Source organism: Cryptomeria japonica, chromosome 4 (genome assembly GCF_030272615.1).
Source record: "Cryptomeria japonica chromosome 4, Sugi_1.0, whole genome shotgun sequence".
Taxonomy (NCBI): domain Eukaryota; kingdom Viridiplantae; phylum Streptophyta; class Pinopsida; order Cupressales; family Cupressaceae; genus Cryptomeria; species Cryptomeria japonica.
This window is the reverse complement of record NC_081408.1, coordinates 741,089,715-741,110,070: the sequence shown is the minus strand read 5'-3', so window position 1 is coordinate 741,110,070 and position 20,356 is coordinate 741,089,715.

The window sequence follows — 20,356 nt, the reverse complement described above, 5'->3', positions numbered from 1 at the left end:
TAGTAGATTGGAGAATGAGTTTGCACTCATAGCTTGTATGATTAGCTCAACCTCACAGAGTGTCTGGTATAAAGACAGTGGGGTGTCATTTCATATGATAGGAGTTTCAGAGTACTTCTCCAGCTACAAGGAGGAGAACACCAGAATCCAGATCTCTATGGGGAACTTGTCCAAGCTCAACTCAGTTGGGAAAGGGACTGTTCAGCTTCAGAGGGAGAATGGAAAGGTAATTCCTCTTCATGATGTGTTGCATGTGCTAGGCTTAGGTATGAATTTGGTTTCTGTATTTGTCCTTTAGGATAAAGGGTATAATGTTCTCTTTAGAGGGATGCATGTTTTGATTAAGCATAAAGATTGGAAATCACCTGTATCTATTGGAGTTAGGAGTAGTCACCTTTATAGGTTGCAGTTTGATACTCCTAAGGCACTCATGAGCAGCAGTAACCCTAGAGATCTTGGAGAGCTATGGCATAGGAGGATGGGCCATATTCATCATGGACCACTTAGATTGCTTCATGAGACGATGAGAGGTGTTCCAGAGGTGAGCACGAAGCATGATGATGTATGTAAGGCATGTGTGTTGGGAAAGTTTGCGAAAGCATCTTTTCCAAGGAGTGACACCAGATCTATGGGTGTTCTTGATCTAGTACATTCAGATGTATGTGGACTAATGTCGACAAAGTCTCTCAGAGGATATGAGTATTATGTTACCTTTATTGATGATTTCTCTAGGAAGACCTGGATATACTTCTTGAAGACCAAGGATGAGGTTTTCAGTCACTTCCAAGAGTTCAAGGCTCTTGTGGAGAACTCAATAGGAAGGAAGATAAAGGTTCTTCGATCAGACAATGGAGGCGAGTAGAAAGGAAATGACTTCCAGGATTTCTGTACCAAAGAAGGAATCAAGAGAGAGTGGACTATTCCTTACAATCCATAGTAGAATGGAGTTGCTGAGAGGAAGAACCGTTTTATTTCGAAGGTAGCAAGGGCTCTGCTACATGACCAGGACATGCCCCGCTACATATGGGCAGAAGCATGTAGTAAAATAGTCTACATTCAGAATAGGGTTCCACACAAGGTATTAGGGAAAATGACACCAGAGGAGGCTTTCACGGTGAAGAAGCCAGATGTTGGTCACTTCAAGATATTTGGGAGTTTGGCATATTGCCTTATTCCTGGAGACACACGTACCAAGTTAGATTAGACTGCATAGAAGGGGTACTTTGTTGGGTATAGTGAAACTTCAAAGACATATAGGATGTTCATTCTAGGGACCAAAAGAATTATTGTTAGACGTGATGTCAAGCTCATGGAGGACAAGGTGTTTAGAAGGTCCAGAGATTCTCTAGTAGATGATCGGAGTGAGCAGCCAACGAAAGCTCCAAGTCTAAGTCAAGGATAGCAAAGCTCAAGTACAGTTACTAGTATAAGCATAGACTCAGGTAGTGAAGATTCATAGAGTATGGAGCAACTGGTGCAGCAGGATATGCATCTAGATGATATAGAGGTTGATATTTCATCCTCTACAGTTGGCAGTAGGAACCATGAGGTTCAAGACATACAAAGGGATACTCAAGAGTCTATGGGAGCTCCTAGGAAGAGTACAAGACAGAGGAGACAACCAGCCAAGTTCAATGACAATGTGGCATTAGTTAGCCAGTTGGTAGATAGTGAACCTTCCAACTATCAGGAAGCTGCAAAGCATCAGGTATGGCGAGATGATATGGTTGAGGAATATAACTCAATAATGCAGAATGATGTATGGGAGGTAGTGCCTAGACCAACTGATAGAGCAGTAGTTGGATCGCACTAGATCTTCAAGCTAAAGCATGGTGCAGATGGTAGCATCAAGAAATATAAGGCGAGGTTTGTGGCCAAGGGTTCTCTCAGAAGGAGGGAATAGACTATGAGGAGACATTTGCTCCTGTAGCCAGGTATACTTCTATATGAGCTGTAATCTCATTTGCAGCACAGATGGGATGGCAAATCCATCAAATGGATGTCAAGACAGCATTCCTTAATGGAGAATTGAAGGAGGAGGTATACATAGAACAACCAGAAGGCTTTGTAGCACATAGCAAAGAGACCCACATGTGCAGATTAAAGAAAGCCTTATATGGACTCAAGAAGGCTCCTAGAGCATGGTATGAGTGCATTGATACATACTTGCAGGAAATGGGCTTTGTGAAGAGTGAGGCTAATGTGAACCTCTACTACTTGGTGGTTGGGGGTGAGGTTCTCATTCTTGTTCTATATGTGGATGACTTGTTTCTTACTAGTGCGCTAGGGCTCATAGAGGATTGCAAGAGGGACCTTGCAGAAGAGTTTGAGATGAAGAATTTGGGACTTACGCACTACTTTCTAGGCATGGAGGTGTGGCAAACTGATGGAGAGATTTTCCTTGGTCAAGGGAAATATTGCATTGAAATCTTGAAGAGATTCGAGATGGAAGATTGCAAAGCCATGTCTACACCCATGATCACTAATTGGAGGAAGGTAGATGCATCCAAGGAAAAGGATGTTGATCCCACCCTATACAGGCAGCTGATTGGTTCGCTCATGTATTTGGTCAGCACCAGGCCAGATATAGCCTTTACAGTAAACTCTATTAGTCAGTTCATGGTAGAGCCAAAGAGAGTGCATTAGATGGCAGCTAAGCATGTGTTGCATTATCTTCATGGTATAGTTGAGTATGGGATCAGATATGTTCGAGGTGAAGGTATCAAGTTGATAGGCTATACTAACGCAGATTGGGCAGGCAGTACAACGAACAAAAGGAGTACTTCAGGATGTTGTTTCAGTTTGGGATCAGGAGTTGTTTCTTGGTTTAGCAGAAGCAAACATCTATGGCCTTGACTTCATCAGAAGCAGAATACATAGGAGCTAGCATGGCGACTTGTGAAGCTATATGGCTACGGAAGTTGCTAGTAGCCTTGTTTGGTCAGAAGGTTGAGACTACGGTGATACATTGCGACAATCAAAGTTGCATCAACTTGACTGAGAATCTAGTGTTTCACGATAGATCGAAACATATAGACATAAGGTATCACTTCATCAGGAATTGTGTACAGAGGGGGATTGTTCAGCTATAGTACATACCTACAGAGGAGTAGGTAGCAGACATTCTGACAAAGGCATTGGGGAAGGCAAAACTCATCTTCTTTAGAGATAAGATGGGTGTCATGCAGAACAACTTCCTCACTAAGAGGGAGTGTTAATTATGGGTAGCTTGGACAGCTGTTCATGCTTACCCAGAATTAACAGCATTAGTTATGGGTAGTTTTGGACAACTGTTCATCTTGACCTAGAATTAGAAAATGGTTGTTTTTGTCAAACAAGTATTGTTAGGATAAAACAATTGTTATTTAATAGTGGCTCTTTTTAGGTGACACCTCATAGCCAAAATTAGTTATTGGTTATTGAGTTGTCTTAATCTCAGTCATTGGTTTGAATTAATCTTGGCCGCAGGTTTTCCAATAGAGTAGTATAAAAAGGGGTCATGGGTCATTTGGAAAATAAGAAGTCTTGAGAAGAACTTGCAGTGATAGCAAATAGTCTTGCAGTGTTAGCAAGAGGCGCACTGATAGCATTGATATAGCAGTGGAGGATATCAGTAGGAGATATTAGGAGTTTGTCGAAGTTCTGCCAGTAAGAGGCAAGGAATTCTTTTGTAACTCTTATATTGCTGAAGATTAATATATTTTCCATCTGTAGAACTGGTTTTCCCTTAGGGGTTTTCTAGGGACGATTGTCCAAAAATATTGTGTCCTTGTGTTCCTTATTTCTTTCCGTATTTTTAGTGAAGTTGCAGTTGTGTTATTTTCGATATTCAGCTGTAAATTTATTTTTAGCAGTTAAATAATTTTTATGAGATAGGAGATTAATAATCAATGACTACAATAGAATTTCTACATGGTATCAGAGCTTTGTTGAGGGTAGAAAAGGTTTACCCTAAGCAAAGGAAAGAAATTTGAGTTTGACCTCTTTTGAGTTATTATTTTCTTTTATTTCTTTGAGATGGCCTCAGCAGGTTTGAGAGATCAGGACAGATTGGATGGTGCCTCAAATTTTGGTGTCTAGAAAGCTAGAATTTCTTTATTGCTGGAAGAGAATGGTATCAAGGAATATGTTACCAGTATTGTAGCTATACCTATAGATCCAGTACAACTTGTAGCATACAATAAGGATGATGCCAAGGTGAGGAGGATAATCCTTGATGGTGTCAAGGACCATGTTGTTCTACATATCACAGAGTTAGATATAGCGAAGAAGAAGTGGGACACCATTCTGAATCTGTACCAGAATGCTACCACTAACTGGAAACTGATTCTCAGAGAAAAATTGAGGAATACCTGAATAAACAAGGGAGAAGATGTTACAAGTTACCTCACTAGGCTTAGACTTGTCAAGGACGAGTTAGCAGCTGTTGGAGATAAGCCAAATGAAGATGAGCTAGTAAGAATAGCCCTAAATGGGTTTACTAAGCAATGGGATGTCTTTGTTCAAGTTATTAATGGACGAGACACCTTACCTAGCTAGGATTGACTATGGAGTGATTTCACTCAAGAGGAGCTTACAATAAGTCTTGTTAATGGAGCCAACAATAAGAGTCAGAAAAGTGAGGTAGAACAAGAAAATGTTGCCCTAGCGGGAAAGGGGAAAACAAAGAAGGGATCTAGCAAAGGAGAAAATTCACAAATTGAAAAGAAGAAGAAAGACCTATCTAAGGTCAAGTGCTTTGGTTGTCACGAGTTTGGCAACTATGTCAGCGATTGCCCACAAAGGAAGAAAGATAAGAAGGGCAAGAACCAAGTGGCAGCTTCAACTTGTGCAAAGGAGCTCTCTAGTAGATTGGAGGATGAGTTTGTACTCATAGCTTGTATGATTAGCTCAACCTCACAGAGTGTCTGGTATATAGACAGTGGGGCATCATTTATATGACAGGAGTTCGAGAGTACTTCTCAAGCTACAAGGAGGAGAACACCAGAATCCAGATCTCTATGGGGAACTTGTCCAAGCTCAACTTAGTTGGGAAAGGGACTGTTTAGCTTCAGAGGGAGAATGGAAAGGTAATTCCTCTTCATGATGTGTTGCATGTGCCAGGCTTAGGTATGAATTTGGTTTCTGTATCTGTCCTTTAGGATAAAGGGTATAATGTTCTCTTTAGAGGGATGCATGTTTTGATTAAGCATAAAGATTGGAAATCACCTGTATCTATTGGAGTTAGGAGTAGTCGCCTTTATAGGTTGCAGTTTGATACTTCTAATGCACTCATGAGCAGCAGTAACCCTAGAGATCTTGGAGAGCTATGGCATAGGAGGATGGGCCATATTCATCATGGAGCACTTAGATTGCTTCGTGAGATGGTGACAGGTGTTCCAGAGGTGAACACGGAGCATGATGATGTATGTAAGTGATGTGTGTTGGGAAAGATTGCGAAAGCATCTTTTCCAAGGAGTGACACCAGATCTACGAGTGTTCTTGATCTAGTACATTCAGATATATGTGGACCAATGTCGACAAAGTCTCTCAGAGGATATGAGTATTATGTTACCTTTATTGATGATTTCTCTAGGAAGACCTGGATATACTTCTTGAAGACCAAGGATGAGGTTTTTAGTCGCTTCCAAGAGTTCAAGGCTCTTGTGGAAAACTCAACAGGAAGGAAGATAAAGGATCTTCGGTCAGACAATGGAGGCAAGTACAAAGGAAATGACTTCCAAGATTTCTGTACCAAAGAAGGAATCAAGAGAGAGTGGACTATTCCTTACAATCCATAGTAGAATGGAGTTGCTGAGAGGAAGAACCATTTTATTTTGGAGGTAGCAAGGGCTCTGCTACATGACCAGGACATGCCCCGCTACATATGGGCAGAAGCATGTAGTAAAACAGTCTACATTCAGAATAGGGTTCCACACAAGGTACTAGGGAAAATGACACCAGAGGAGGCTTTCACGGTGAAGAAGCCAGATGTTGGTCACTTCAGGATATTTGAGAGTTTGGCATATTGCCTTATTCCTGGAGACACACGTACCAAGATAGATCAGATTGTAGAGAAGGGGCACTTTGTTGGGTATAGTGAAACTTCAAAGACATATAGGATGTTCATTCTAGGGACCAGAAGAATTATTTCTAGACATGATGTCAAGTTCATGGAGGACAAGGCATTTAGAATGTCCAGAGATTTGCCAGCAGATGATCGGAGTGAGCAACCAATGAAAGCTCCAAGTCTAAGTCAAGGCCAACAAAGCTCAAGTACAATTACTAGTACAAGCATAGACTCAGGTAGTGAACATTCACAGAGTATGGAGCAACTAGTGGAGCAAGATATGCATCTAGATGATATAGAGGTTGATATTTCATCCTCTACAATTGGCAGTAGGAACCATGAGTTTCAAGACATACAAAGGGATACTCAGGAGTCTATGGGAGCTCCAAGGAAGAGTACAAGATAGAGGAGACAACCAGCCAAGTTCAATGACTATGTGTCATTAGTCAGCTAGTTGGTAGATAGTGAACCTTCCAGCTATCAAGAAGCTACAAAGCATCAGGTATGGCGAGATGCTATGGTTGAGGAATATAACTCAATAATGCAGAATGATGTATGGGAGGTAGTGCCTAGACCAACTGATAGAGTAGTAGTTGGATCACGTTGGATCTTCAAGATAAAGCATGGTGCAGATGGTAGCATCGAGAAATATAAGGCAAGGTTTGTGGCCAAGGGGTTCTCTCAAAAGGAGGGAATAGACTATGAGGAGACATTTGCTCCTGTAGCCAGGTATACTTCTATACGAGCTATAATCTCATTTGCAGCATAGATGGGATGGCAGATCTGTCAAATGGATGTCAAGACAGCATTCCTTAATGGAGAATTGAAGGAGGAGGTATACATAGAACAACCAAAAGGCTTTGTAGAACACAGCAAAGAGACCCACATGTGCAGATTAAAGAAAGCCTTTTACGGACTCAAGCAAGCTCCCAGAGCATGGTATGAGTGCATTGATACATACTTGCAGGAAATGGGCTTTCTGAAGAGTGAGGTTGATGTGAACCTCTACTACTTGGTGGTTGGGGGTGAGGTTCTCATTCTTGTTCTATATGTGGATGACTTGTTTCTTACTGGTGCACTAGGGCTCATAGAGGATTGCAAGAGGGACCTTACAGAAGAGTTTGAGATGAAGAATTTGGGACTTATGCACTACTTTCTAGGCATGGAGGTGTGGCGAACAGATGGAGAGATTTTCCTTGGTCAAGGGAAATATTGCATTGAAATCTTGAAGAGATTCGAGATGGAAGATTGCAAAGCCATGTCTACACCCATGATCACTAATTGGAGGAAGGTAGATGCATCCAAGGAAAAGGATGTTGATCCCACCCTATACAGGCAGCTAATTGGTTTGCTCATGTATTTGGTCAACACGAGGCCAGATATAGCCTTTGCAGTAAACTCTTTTAGTCAGTTCATGGTAGAGCCAAAGAGAGTGCATTGGATAGTAACTAAGCATGTGTTGCGTTATCTTCATGGTACAGTTGAGTATGGGATTAGATATGTTCGAGGTGAAGGTATCAAGTTGATAGGCTATACTGATGCAGATTGGGCAGGCAGTACAACGGACAAAAGGAGTACTTTAGGATGTTGTTTCAGTTTGGGATCAGGAGTTGTTTCTTGGTTTAGCAGGAAGTAAAAATCTGTGGCCTTGAGTTCATCAGAAGCAGAATACATAGCAGCCAGCATGGCAATGTGGGAAGCTATGTGGCTTCGGAAGTTGCTAGTAGCCTTGTTTGGTCAGAAGGTTGAGACTACGGTGATACACTGCGACAATCAGAGTTGCATCAAGTTGACTGAGAATCTAGTGTTTCATGATAGATCGAAACATATAGACATCAGGTATCAGTTCATCAGGGATTGTGTACAGAGGGGGATTGTTCAGCTACAGTACATACCTACAAAGGAGCAGGTAGCAGACATTCTAACAAAGGCATTGGGGAAGGTAAAATTAATCTTCTTTAGAGATAAGATGGGTGTCATGCAGAACAACTTCCTCGCTAAGAGGGAGTGCTAATTATGGGTAGCTTGGACAGCTGTTCGTGCTTACCCAGAGATAACAACATTAGTTATGGGTAGTTTTGGACAGCTGTTCATCTTGACCTAGAATTAGAAAATGGTTGTTTTTGTCAAATAGGTATTGTTAGGTTAAAAACAATTGTTATTTGATAGTGGCTCTTTTTAGGTGACACCTCATAGCGAAAATTAGTGATTGGTTATTGAGTTGTCTTAATCTCAGCTGTTGGTTTGAATTAATCTTTGCCGTTGGTTTTCCAAAAGAGTAGTATAAAAAGGGGTCATGGGTCATTTGGAAAATAAGAAGTCTTGAGAAGAACTTGCAGTGATAGCAAATAGTCTTGCAGTGTTAGCAAGAGGTGCAGTGATAGCGTTGATATAGCAGTGGAGGATATCAGCAGGAGATATTAGGAGTTTGTCGGAGTTCTGCTAGTAAGAGGCAAGGAATTCTTTTGTAATTCTTATATTGCTGAAGATTAATATATTTTCCATCTGTAGAACTAGTTTTCCCTTAGGGGTTTTTCCAGGGATGATTGTCCAAAAATATTGTGTCCTTGTGTTGCTTATTTCTTTCTGTATTTTTAGTGAAGTTGCAGTTGTGTTATTTTTCGATATTCAACTGTAAATTTATTTTCAACAGTTAAATAATTTTTATGAGATAGGCGATTAATAATCAGTGACTGCAATTGAATTTCTACAGTTTGTTTAGTGATGAAGGGAAATAGAAGTCATTGAAGGCTATAAAAGATTACATTGAGGAGTACTCTCAAAAGATACCATTAGTGGTGGTTGAGTATCTTGTGGGTCTTGATGAAATTTTACAAGACTTTGAAAGAAAGGCATTTGACTCTTCTCAAAATATAAAAAATTGTGGGGATTGTTGGGATGGGTGTGTGTGGTAAAACTACACTAGCAAAAGAATACTACAATAAGAAAATAAATTCCATATATAAATGCAGTTTTATTCATAATGTGCGAGATGAGGCTAAAAAGAATCTACATTAGAAACAAAAAGAGATGCTACAAGACCTTGTTTTCAATAAAATTGTTGATAGTGTAGAAAAAGGAAAAGCAATTTTAGCAAAGCATTTGAGATTTGTTCAAATGTTAAGCATTTTGGATGATGTAGACCATCAAGATCAGTTGGAGGCTCTATTGCCAATTAAAGACAGTCTTAGATAAGGTAGTGTGGTTTTTGTTACAAGTCAAGAATCTAAAGTTCTTACATCTTGGGGAATCTGTCACATTTATAATATGAAAGAATTAAATTCTAAACATGCCTTTAAACTTTTTTGTTGGCATGCTTTTTGACAACCTTTTCCAATAAAAGGATTTAAAAATCTTGTTCAAAACTTTTGAAAAATCTGTCAGGGATTGTAGTGATAAGCTCACTGCATTCTTAGTGATAAGTGTTTTTGGGGTACACTGATAAGCTCACTGCATTCTCAATTAAACAAGGTCTCCAGGATAGTACCGGAAGACATTACAAGTCGAGAATCTAAAGTTCTTACATCTTGGGGAATCTGTCACATTTATAATATGAAAGAATTAAATTCTAAACATGCCTTAAAACTTTTTTGTTGGCATGCTTTTCAACAACCTTTTCCAATAAAAGGATTTAAAAATCTTGTTCAAAACTTTTGAAAAATCTACCAGGGATTGCAGTGATAAGCTCACTGCATTCTCAGTGATAAGTGTTTTTGGGGTACACTGATAAGCTCACTGCATTCTCAATTAAAAAAGGTCTCTAGGATAGTACTGGAAGACATTAAAAGAACTCTAAAAGTGAGCTTTGATGCACTAGATGAAGAAGAAAAAGAGATATTTTTAGATATATTGATCAGAATAAAATTTGAAAATATTATTATTATATATTTTCTTAGTTTTTCCATATGTTAGTAAATGGCATTTTTTAAGGCCTTCAGGGCATTTTTAGCCCTTGAAAGTGGCAAAAAAGCATGGCTAGGCATGTTCTTTCAAATAGTCGCCTACAACTCTTGAAGACCTTTCCAACGAGTTAAACGGCTCGTAATTTCGAGTCCGGTGTAGAAAGTTATGCCTAGTTAAAGTTAGGACAAATTTTATATAGTTTTTTTGAAAAAATAACATATTTTAGATTTTATTATGTAAATAAACTTGATATGACTATTGGTTTTTCGATTCTCAAGGAGTTGTTGGTGAGCCTTGGAATCCCTTGGATTACTATATGTTGGATTTTTGAATTGAATACAATACTTTTTGGCTTGCTTCAATTATGTATTATCTTGTTCATCCACAACACCGCAGGTTCTCACTTAGGTGTTGTCATCCGAATCCATAATTCGAATCATATATGTTGTTTCTTTATAGGAAAAAAAGAACAGCTGACCGTCAGAGTGTGGGATGGGTCCGGATGGAATGGGCTACATAGTATGGTAATACTTAAGAATAAGTGTCTGGTTGAGGTGGATGAGAAGAACCGCATCACAATGCATGATCATCTACAGGATATGGGAAGAGAGATTGCCATTAAGGGAAAATCTCTGTACTGTCTTTGGTCACCAGAGCAAATTGGCGATATTGAAATAGAGGGGCAGGTGAGGTTAATATCATGTTTTCTATGCTATCTAGTATTTTGAGATGGATATTTTTGCTAGTACACTGATAAGCTCACTGCTTTCGTTTTTCCTTTTCATTTAGGAATGCGTGCTGATTCGGGGGATTAGGGGGATTTGAGCGGAAACAAAAGGGTTTTATGAAAAATGTAAAGAGCCTGTGGAGCTTATGACAGGATCACGAAAAAGGTTTAAGCAGCGATTAGAAATTGTGATTGTCCGTTTCAGATATTTTATAGAAGAATTAGCTACATTATCCGCAGGGCTTGTCTGTCTCCAATGGTACAATTTTCCGCACACAACCCATCCATCATGGCTTCCATTGGATAAGTTAAGAGGTTTAGAGCTTCACGATGCTTACTGTTTAGAAGAACTGTGGAGCGAGACTGCCGATGTAAGTATTTTCCTTTACTGTTATTTATGTACAGACATACCTTAAATCTGTTATAGTTATTGTACGGTCTTGTCTTAGCACAAAACGAATGCCTCTGTAGCCTCCTAAGCAGTTGAGAGAGTTGATTATCGACGGTGGCGAAAGTTTCCTGAAATTTCTGAGCTCAATAGCGCATCTAAAGCATTTGAAAAAGAACGGCATATCTGGGGCATATTCTATCGAATGTCTACCTGAAGAGTTTTGCCGAGTATATATGTGTGTGTGCGTGCGTTTGTGTATATATATATATATATATATATATATATATATATATATATATATATATATATATACATATACATGCATATACATATACATATACATATGTTAGCAATTGATACTCATTGAATTCATATGTTGTCATTGATGGCAACAAGTTTCTATAGAAGACATATACCGGCATTATGAGGCATTCACAGGTACATACTGTCATTGTGTATCCAGGGTTACAATCAGCACCAACATCCAACACTTCAGTGAAGCCGACATCAGTCTAGGATCCAAAGGAAGTTTTATTTGTATAATCATTTTGTAATTATTGTATCAGGCTGACATTGTATATCTTTTATAATGTATTGTAAGCCAACATAAGGCATATTGTTTGTAAGGGTATGTAGGCCAGTTTGTTGGGTCTGTTGGCATTACAGTAAGAAAGATTGTTGATATTCAATAAGGATATTGAGAAGGTTGTTGAAGATTATTGATATAACTGAAGAAGGATGATAACTATCTTTATAACATTATTTTGTCATTGATGTCAATAAATTGATCATCTAATTCAGTATGATGTTGCCATATCTTGAGAAGATTGATTAGAAGAGAATTAAGATGTCGATAAAAGACATACAAAGAATGTGATGAATAAAGGGAGGAATAAGTTATTCAATGGGCAACTATTATCAAGTTAGATAATGATGAGATCATGATGTTTAGATTGTTTTGATATCCTACATATGTTGTTGATTGTAAGGTTAATACTATACTATGCAACCGAGCAATGAACCTAGTTGGTAAACCCTAAGGAACCTATTCGGTAAACCCTAAGGTTATCGATATCGGTTCATGAAGGCGAAACGTCTACTGAGTAAAGTTTAGTATTTACCGAGTTGTAACGGAGTTATGATAGTGCACATGGGATGGATAAAAACATTATTTAATGAAGGATAATGATTAGCTGGAAATGTATAAATGATTGGTATGTCATGTATGAAGCTTGTTAAGGATCTATGGCAAAGGAAAATCAACAGGAAGATCTACAGCACAGATTGAACTACAATAACCTTATGCAAGTTCCAAGAAGGGAATGCAAGTCCCGAGGTAAGGTAAAACGTTTTTAGATCGGAAGGATACATTGAACCTAGTCAAGTTTAAAGATGTGATGGCTAAGATTGGTAATGGAAAATGTGATCAAGGGGATTTAGCGGTTAGCAGTTGTTTATAAATAAGGAATTGTTAATAAACAATGTATGCAGGCAAGTGTATGCACAAGGATGCTACATAGTGATTACCGAGCACAAAAGCTTGAAGACTTCTTTGAATAACAGAGTAAGGAGCCCAACAGAGGGACAAGATAAGTTTTGTGACTAGATTGTTTTGAGCAAATAAGAATCTGCTTTAGCATTTTAGATGTGAAGTTGCAGATAGATTTTTATTACTGTTATTTTGTAAGTGATAGAAAATCTCTTAACTGAGTGGACTTAATAGTATTATATATAAACCCTCTAGCAAGGTAAAATTCTAAGTGAGTGTTTGAAATCCTTTAACAAGGTCACTTCTAACAAAGTGAAGATCCTAACAGATCTGAGGGAAATCCCTTAACCGGGTCACATCTAGCAATGTGTTTGTAATCTTTAACAGGATTCACTTTTAACCGAGCATATTCTAGAAGAGTATATTTCTTAATGGGTCCAAAATCCCACAGTGGTTTTTCCCTATTTGGGTTTCCATGTTAAATCCGGTGTTATGAGTGTTATTATGATTATGTGTTCATAAGTTTGCATGTTTGGCAGTTTTTGGTTAAGTTGCTAAAGTATAAGTTACCAAGGTTGAATTTGTTGATTTTATGGAAGTTTAAGTTTGTATGATTCAACCCCCCCCTCTCATCTTGTTAGCTATTGGCATCAACGCTTTACATTAAGTATCAGAACTAACAATCGGTATCAGAGCTTTGGACTCTAGAAGAAAAAGTTTAAAGGTGCTTGAGGCAAAGATCCGAAGATGTATAAAAGGGATGCACTGAAGCTGAACAAGTCAAGTTTCTCCACATGGGAGAAAAGGATGAAGCTACATTTATCAGGAATTGGAGAATATGCAACATATTATCTAGAGAATGATTACATTGCACCGAGCACCAACCCTATGACCTTGGAAGAGATTAAGGCAAAGAAAGAACATATTCAAGCTATGATTGAAATAACATCAGCATTGACCGACTCAGAGTTTAATGATCTAGAAGGCTGTAATGATGCAAAAGCAATGTGGACTAAGCTCTTATATGTGTATGGAGGTGATGAACATGTTCAAAGAGCAAAAGTAGATAATCTAAGAGGACAAATTGAATCCATGAGGATGAATGAATGTGAGAACATAACCCAATATAGTACAAGACTAAAGGAGATTGTCAATCAAATTAAAGGAGTAGGTGGAACTATTGAAGAAAAGGATATAACAAGTTGTTGAGAACCCTTCTACCAACTTATGCTATTCGAGTCTCTGCAATCAATGAATTGAGGTCTATACCTAACATGCTAGTTTCTTTGGATGCTACTATTGGTAAGCTACATGCGTTTGAGTTAAGTAATTTTGATAACAGTGGGTCTTTAGTAAATAAAGTAGAAACTGCATTTAGTTCTTTTCATATTGGTGAATTTGATGATTACAATGATAGAATGAGTAAGTACTCTGAAGGGGATCACAATGGAGCAAGTGAAAGATTTCGCAAGAACATGGAAAAAGTTCATAAACTGTATGAGGAAATCAAGAAGCAAGAAGAATTTGAAGCATTATTAGCCAAAAGGTTACCGAGAGGAAAAGGTAAATATAAAGGAAAGCTACCTTTAAAATGTTTCAATTGTGATAAAATAGGACATATGGCTTCTAACTGCCCTAACAAAGAATCTAGTGAAAAGAGAAAATATTGAGATAACAGGCAGAAAGATAACCAATACAAAGGACATCGAGACTTCAGAAGGAGAGATAGAAAGAGATGTCTAGTAGTAGATGAGAAATCCAATGATGACAAATCTGATGAAACTGATACTGAGGAAGTTGTTTATGTGGCTATTAAAGATGGATCTGATGAGGAAAGGTATGAAGAAAAAGCCCTAATATCTCACATAAATAATATTGATTCTTGGATCATAGACAGTGGATGCTCACATCATATGACAGGTGATAAACACAAGTTTGTTAAATTAGAAGACTGTGATGGAGGCTATGTAAGATATGGTAATGATGCACCATGTCCAGTGAAAGGTAAAGGATCTATAACACTTCTTGACAATGCTAAATGTGATGATGTATACTGGGTTGAAGGTTTGAAATACAATTTATTGAGTGTAGCACAACGAAACAATACAGGATACCAAATAGAATTTCAAAAAGGAATTGTCAAAGTTCATGACAAACATTGAAAGTTAGCTGCTACCGGGACACAAACAAAAGGTAATACATTTCATCTTGACTCAACTCGAAACAAGTGTCTTTATGCAAAGATAGACGATACCTGGTTATGGCATAAAAGGTTTTGTCATGTAAATATTGATAATCTGATCAAAATAAGTAGGAAGCACTGAGTAAGAGGTCTACCGAGTCTTGAAAAACCTGAGAATGCTATGTGTCGAGGATGTCGGATGGGTAAGATGATAAGATCAAGCTTTACAAGTAAGTCCTACACTTCTAAAGGAATTTTAGATCTAGTACACACTAATCTTTGTGGTCCTATGAAAATTCAAAGTTATTATGGTGATAAATATTTCATATTATTTGTGGATGATTACTCAAGGATGATGTCAGTTATGTTTTTAAAAGAAAAATCAGAAGCTTTTCAAATGTTCAAATGGTACAAGGCAAGAGTTGAAAATGAAACAGGAAGACAACTGAAATCTCTTAGATCTGATAAAGGAGGAGAATTCACTTCTAATGAATTTAACTTATACTGCAATGATCATGGTATAAAGAGGCAAGTATCTGTGCCGAGAACACCTCAGAAAATGGGATAGCCGAGAGAAGAAACAGATCAATTGTGGATTGTGCAAGAACCCTGATGATAGAAAAGAGGGTACCTCAAACATTTTGGAGAAAAGCAATCAGCACTGCAGTTTACACCCTGAACCGAGTTCAATTGAAGAAAGGAACTTTGAATACACCATATGAGATCTGGTATGACAAGAAACCTAATGTAAGTTACTTTAAAATCTTTGGAAGTAGATGCTATGTTCACAAAGATGACAAAAATGGAAAGTTTGATCAGAAAAGTGAAGAAGGAACATTTCTTGGTTATTCTTCTAGAAGTAAAGCATTTAAGTGTCTGATCAAATCATCTAACAAAATAGTGGAAAGTGCAAATGTAAAAATTGATGAAGTTTCAGAAAGAAATGATGAAGGAAATTCCAAAGAACCAGAAGATTATGAAGAATTTATTTATGTTCAACCGAGAAGTCCTATCGAGAAAGCTGCTAAAGAAAATGAAGATAATGTCCAGTTACCGAGTGATGAAGAAGATCATACAGAACCTACCGAGCCTATATTAGCCAAATATGTCAGAAGACATCATTCATCAAGTTAGATTATAGAAGATAAAGATGATCCAGTGATGACAAGAAACAAACTGAGACATAACACATGTTAGATTTCTGAATTTGAACCGAGAATAGTGAAAGAGGCATTTAATAGTGAAGATTGGGTAAATGCTATGAAAGAAGAAATTGATCAAATCAAGAAGAATGACACATGGACACTAATCCCAAGACCAAAGGACAAAAATGTAATCAGTATTAAGTGGATTTTTAGAAACAAGCTAAATGAAAAAGGTGAGGTCATTCGCAACAAAGCAAGACTAGTTTGCAAAGGTTATGCTCAAGAAGAAGGAATAGATTATGGTGAGACTTTTGCACCTGTGGCTAGACTTGAGGGAGTAAGAACATTGTTGGCATATGCTGCTTTCAAAAATTTCAAAGTATATCAAATGGATATTAAATCTACATTTTTGAATGGTATACTAGAAAAAGAAGTTTTCATTGAACAACCTGAAGGATTTGTTGAAGATAGGAGTAAAGATCAAGTATGCAAACTGAACAAAGCCTTATATGGTCTAAAACAAGCGCCTAGAGCATGGTATGAAAGATTGCACTCTTATTTAATCAAGATTGGTTTTATAAGGACAAGTGAAAACAACAATATGTACATGAAGAAAGATGAGGACAATGGAATACTGATCTCAGCCATATTTGTTGATGACATTATATTTTCTGGTAATGACTCCTTATCCAAGAACTTTAGAAATGAAATGTACAAAGAATTTGAGATGTCACTAATCGGTGAGAGAAAGTATTTTATAGGTTTACAGATATTGCAAATGAAAGATGAGATTTTCATTACTCAATCCAAGTACATAAAGGAAATCTTGAAGAAATTTGGAATGGAGGATTCTAAACCAGTAAGTACTCCTATGACTACTAACTATAAATTATCAAAGAATGATGAATCTGCATCTGTTGATGAGACACTTTACCGTATGATTGGAAAATTGCAATATGTTGTGCATAGTAGACCGGATATAGCACATGCAGTAGGTATTATAGCAAGATTCTCTACAGATCCCAAGGAAACCCATATGACAACAATGAAGAGAATTTTCAGATACCTGAGAGGCACTGAAGATTATGGCTTAGTATATGAAAAGAGGAATAATTTTGATCTTAAAGTTTACACTGATGCTGATTGGGCAAACAACATAGATGACAGGAAAAGCACAAGTGGTGGAGCTTTTTTTTTGGGAGAAAGACTAGTAAGTTGGCTTAGCAAGAAACGAGGATCTATTTCTCAATCTACAACAGAAGTTGAATATGTTGCTGCAGCATTGAATTGTACCAATATAGCATGGATCAAACAATTGTTGGAAGGTATAAACGAGAAAGTTACCAAGCCAGTAACTATATTTTGTGATAATACTAGTGCCATTAACATTTCAAAGAATCCAGTGATGCACTCTAAGACAAAGCATATATCTATAAAGTATCACTATCTCAGAGAAGAAGTTCAAGAGAAGAAAGTTGTGCTGGAATATATCAGTTCAAAGGAGCAATTAGCAAACATTTTCACAAAGCCATTGCCAAGGGACACTTTTGAGTATCTCAAAAGCAAGTTAGGGGTCCTACCCCTATCTTCTACTCACTGATCTGATTGAGACTGAGATGTTACACAGCAAGGAAAATCACTTCACAGAGGAAGAAATCATGATTTAGTTCTTTTACTTTTTGGCATTGTTATCAAAGGGGGAGAAGACTAAATGGTTGACTGCATGGTAAAGCCCTAAATGATGAAAATAAATGAAGACTAATGACAGGGGGAGTAGATTGCAAAAATGGAGAAGACTTCAGAAGGCAATAGATCAAGGATAAAAGGAGAAGTCTAACAACAATCTGAATCTGAATCAATTCAAATATCGTGTTGTTATTACCATTTAATTGTTGGTTTTTCCATTAATGCCAAAGGGGGAGATTGTTGGCATTACAGTAAGAAAGATTATTGATATTCAATAAGGATATTGAGAAGGTTGTTGAAGATTATTGATATAACCAAAGAAGGATGATAACTATCTTTATAACATTATTTTGTCATTGATGTCAAGAAATTGATTATCTGATTCAGTATGATGTTGCCATATCTTGAGAAGATTGATTAGAAGAGAATTAAGATGTTGGTAAAAGGCATAGAAAGAATGTGATGAATAAAGGGAGGAATAAGTTATTCAATGGGCAACTATTACCGAGTTAGACAATGATGAGATCATGATGTTTAGATTATTTTAATATCCTATATATGTTGTTGATTGTAAGGTTAATACTATACTATGCAATCGAGCAATGAACCTGTGTAGGGGAAAAAGCGAGACTAGGTTAACATGCCCTAATCCTACCTTTTGACACACATTACGGAATACGAAAGAGCCTAGAGGTATCACATAATTGGCTACTTCTTCTTGTGAAAGACAGAGCCACAGGCTACCTATTAGGATTTCTATTCCTTTGTTGAAATTAGAAGATCAAATGATGCAAGTTCAAGCCCTAATCCCAAAATGCATGTACAAACGAATAACAAGATTGCAGAATTGAGATTAAACAATGAACAGCTATAAATACAAGGATGAAATAAGAATGCAGATGTGTACTCGGAGTCAAAATCTGATTGAAAATGTTCAAGATGGGGGCGCGGGCGCCACTGTCCTGATTCTGTCCCGAAAACTGCATCTGAAACTGCTGTTTTGCACTCTAGAAAACTGTCAGAAATGTCCAAAAATGCTGTCTGTCCGAAGGACCAGGGCGCCCAGCGCCTCTGTCCCAGGGACTAGGGCGCCCAGTGCCCCTATCCTGGTAGGACCAGGGCACCTAGCACCTCTGTCCAGGTCTTTTGCTCTGCAATTTGATGTGGGGTGCTGTCTCGACCTGCTCTTCCCGGATCTGTCACCTGCGGCGTCGTCCGAGTCCCGAAACCTGCACTTATATCTGAAAAGAGTATGGGTGGCTATATAGGGTTTTCCCTTAGTCAAACCCCCGCTTCGGTGATTTCCACCTCCATGAATAGCCGAGTTGTATTGTAAAATGTATTGTTTATGCAGACCCAGTGTGTGTGCAAGGTCCTAAAATTCAAGAAAGCAAACTAGAGCAACCTAGAAAGTAAACCCTAATTGCTTGTAAATGACGATGTAAATGCTCTAAATCAAGATGCAAAGTGATCTAAGCATGAATAAAGGATATATTGAAGCTTATGCAAAGACATGAAAACAACATGAAATCATACCCAACCCTCAAGGGAGAAGTACAAACCAATCTTCAGTCGATAATCTCCTATTGTTCTTCAATGTCTTCCAAGCCCTAAATGGATGAATGAAATTGATAAATGCTTGATAGAAGGATGTTGAATGTTGTTGAAGTCTTCAAAGATCTGCTCTTTCGCTGCATATGAGGTTCCTGAAAACAAAAATCGGATCCTTTCAAATGAAGAAAGAGAGCTCTTATGTAGGAAACCCTAGATCATAATTTCGTCTTTTGGCCGACCTAGAGATTGAATTTCCTACCAATTTCTTGGGGTTAAGCTTTATTTTGTGATTGGATTGTGCTCCTAAAATTTTGGGAAAAATGTCCGGGACCATGTGCACTCCGGGCGCTATGGTCCCGACAACTTTTCACCAAATTTTCAGGGCCATCAGATATGATGATTTTAGAGAGAATCCCGAAGTTACAGATGATTTCGAGATGTTTTGACCCCCGAAACCAAGCCCCCAAGTTCAAAATAGGACTTAATTAGGGTTTTTGATTGAGTGATGTATTGGAGGAATAAAATGAAAAGGGCACGCTTTAACGAAAGGGCCCAACTTTATAATGTAGAGGATGATGAAATAGGACCTTAGACCTAATTAATTTGATTAATTAAGTGCTAAAGGAGAAATGCAATGCAAAATGTAAAATGCACTAAGGCGGGTGCTAAACTAGGTGTGAAATTGTACCACCCTAGCAAGTGCGTACAATTTACGACACTACATTTAGCCCCCACTTTAGCGGTCATATGAGTACTACGTGCATATGCAAGCTAAAGTACAGAAAAGTAAACATCATTTGAAAAAGGATATATCCATAAGTTGTCGGACGAAGCCCCCAGTGATATCTACAGTACACAGTTAGGAACCGCACCCTACAAAACACACGTTAGATCACAAAATCACCTAATGCTTACTAAGGAAAGTGATGAAATTTGTGAGTAGCTATATGCCCCCCCCTGTTTCGACTTGCTTATTAGGGAGGTGAAACAGGGTAGCATGTTTACTTACAACAAATTGTGTAAGAGAGTATTGATAAGGGGTGTTCACTGAATAGGCTTCATCAGAGCACTTTTTGGAACATCCCGAGAGTAGGGGAATGAAAATACGATTCCTACACAACAAACGGCTCAAAAATCGCATCTCCCAAACTCAAGTTATGATGAAATGAATGATAGAGGAAAATTAGGGTTTCGAAAGTAAAGATAAAGAAATGAAAGTATATACTTTGA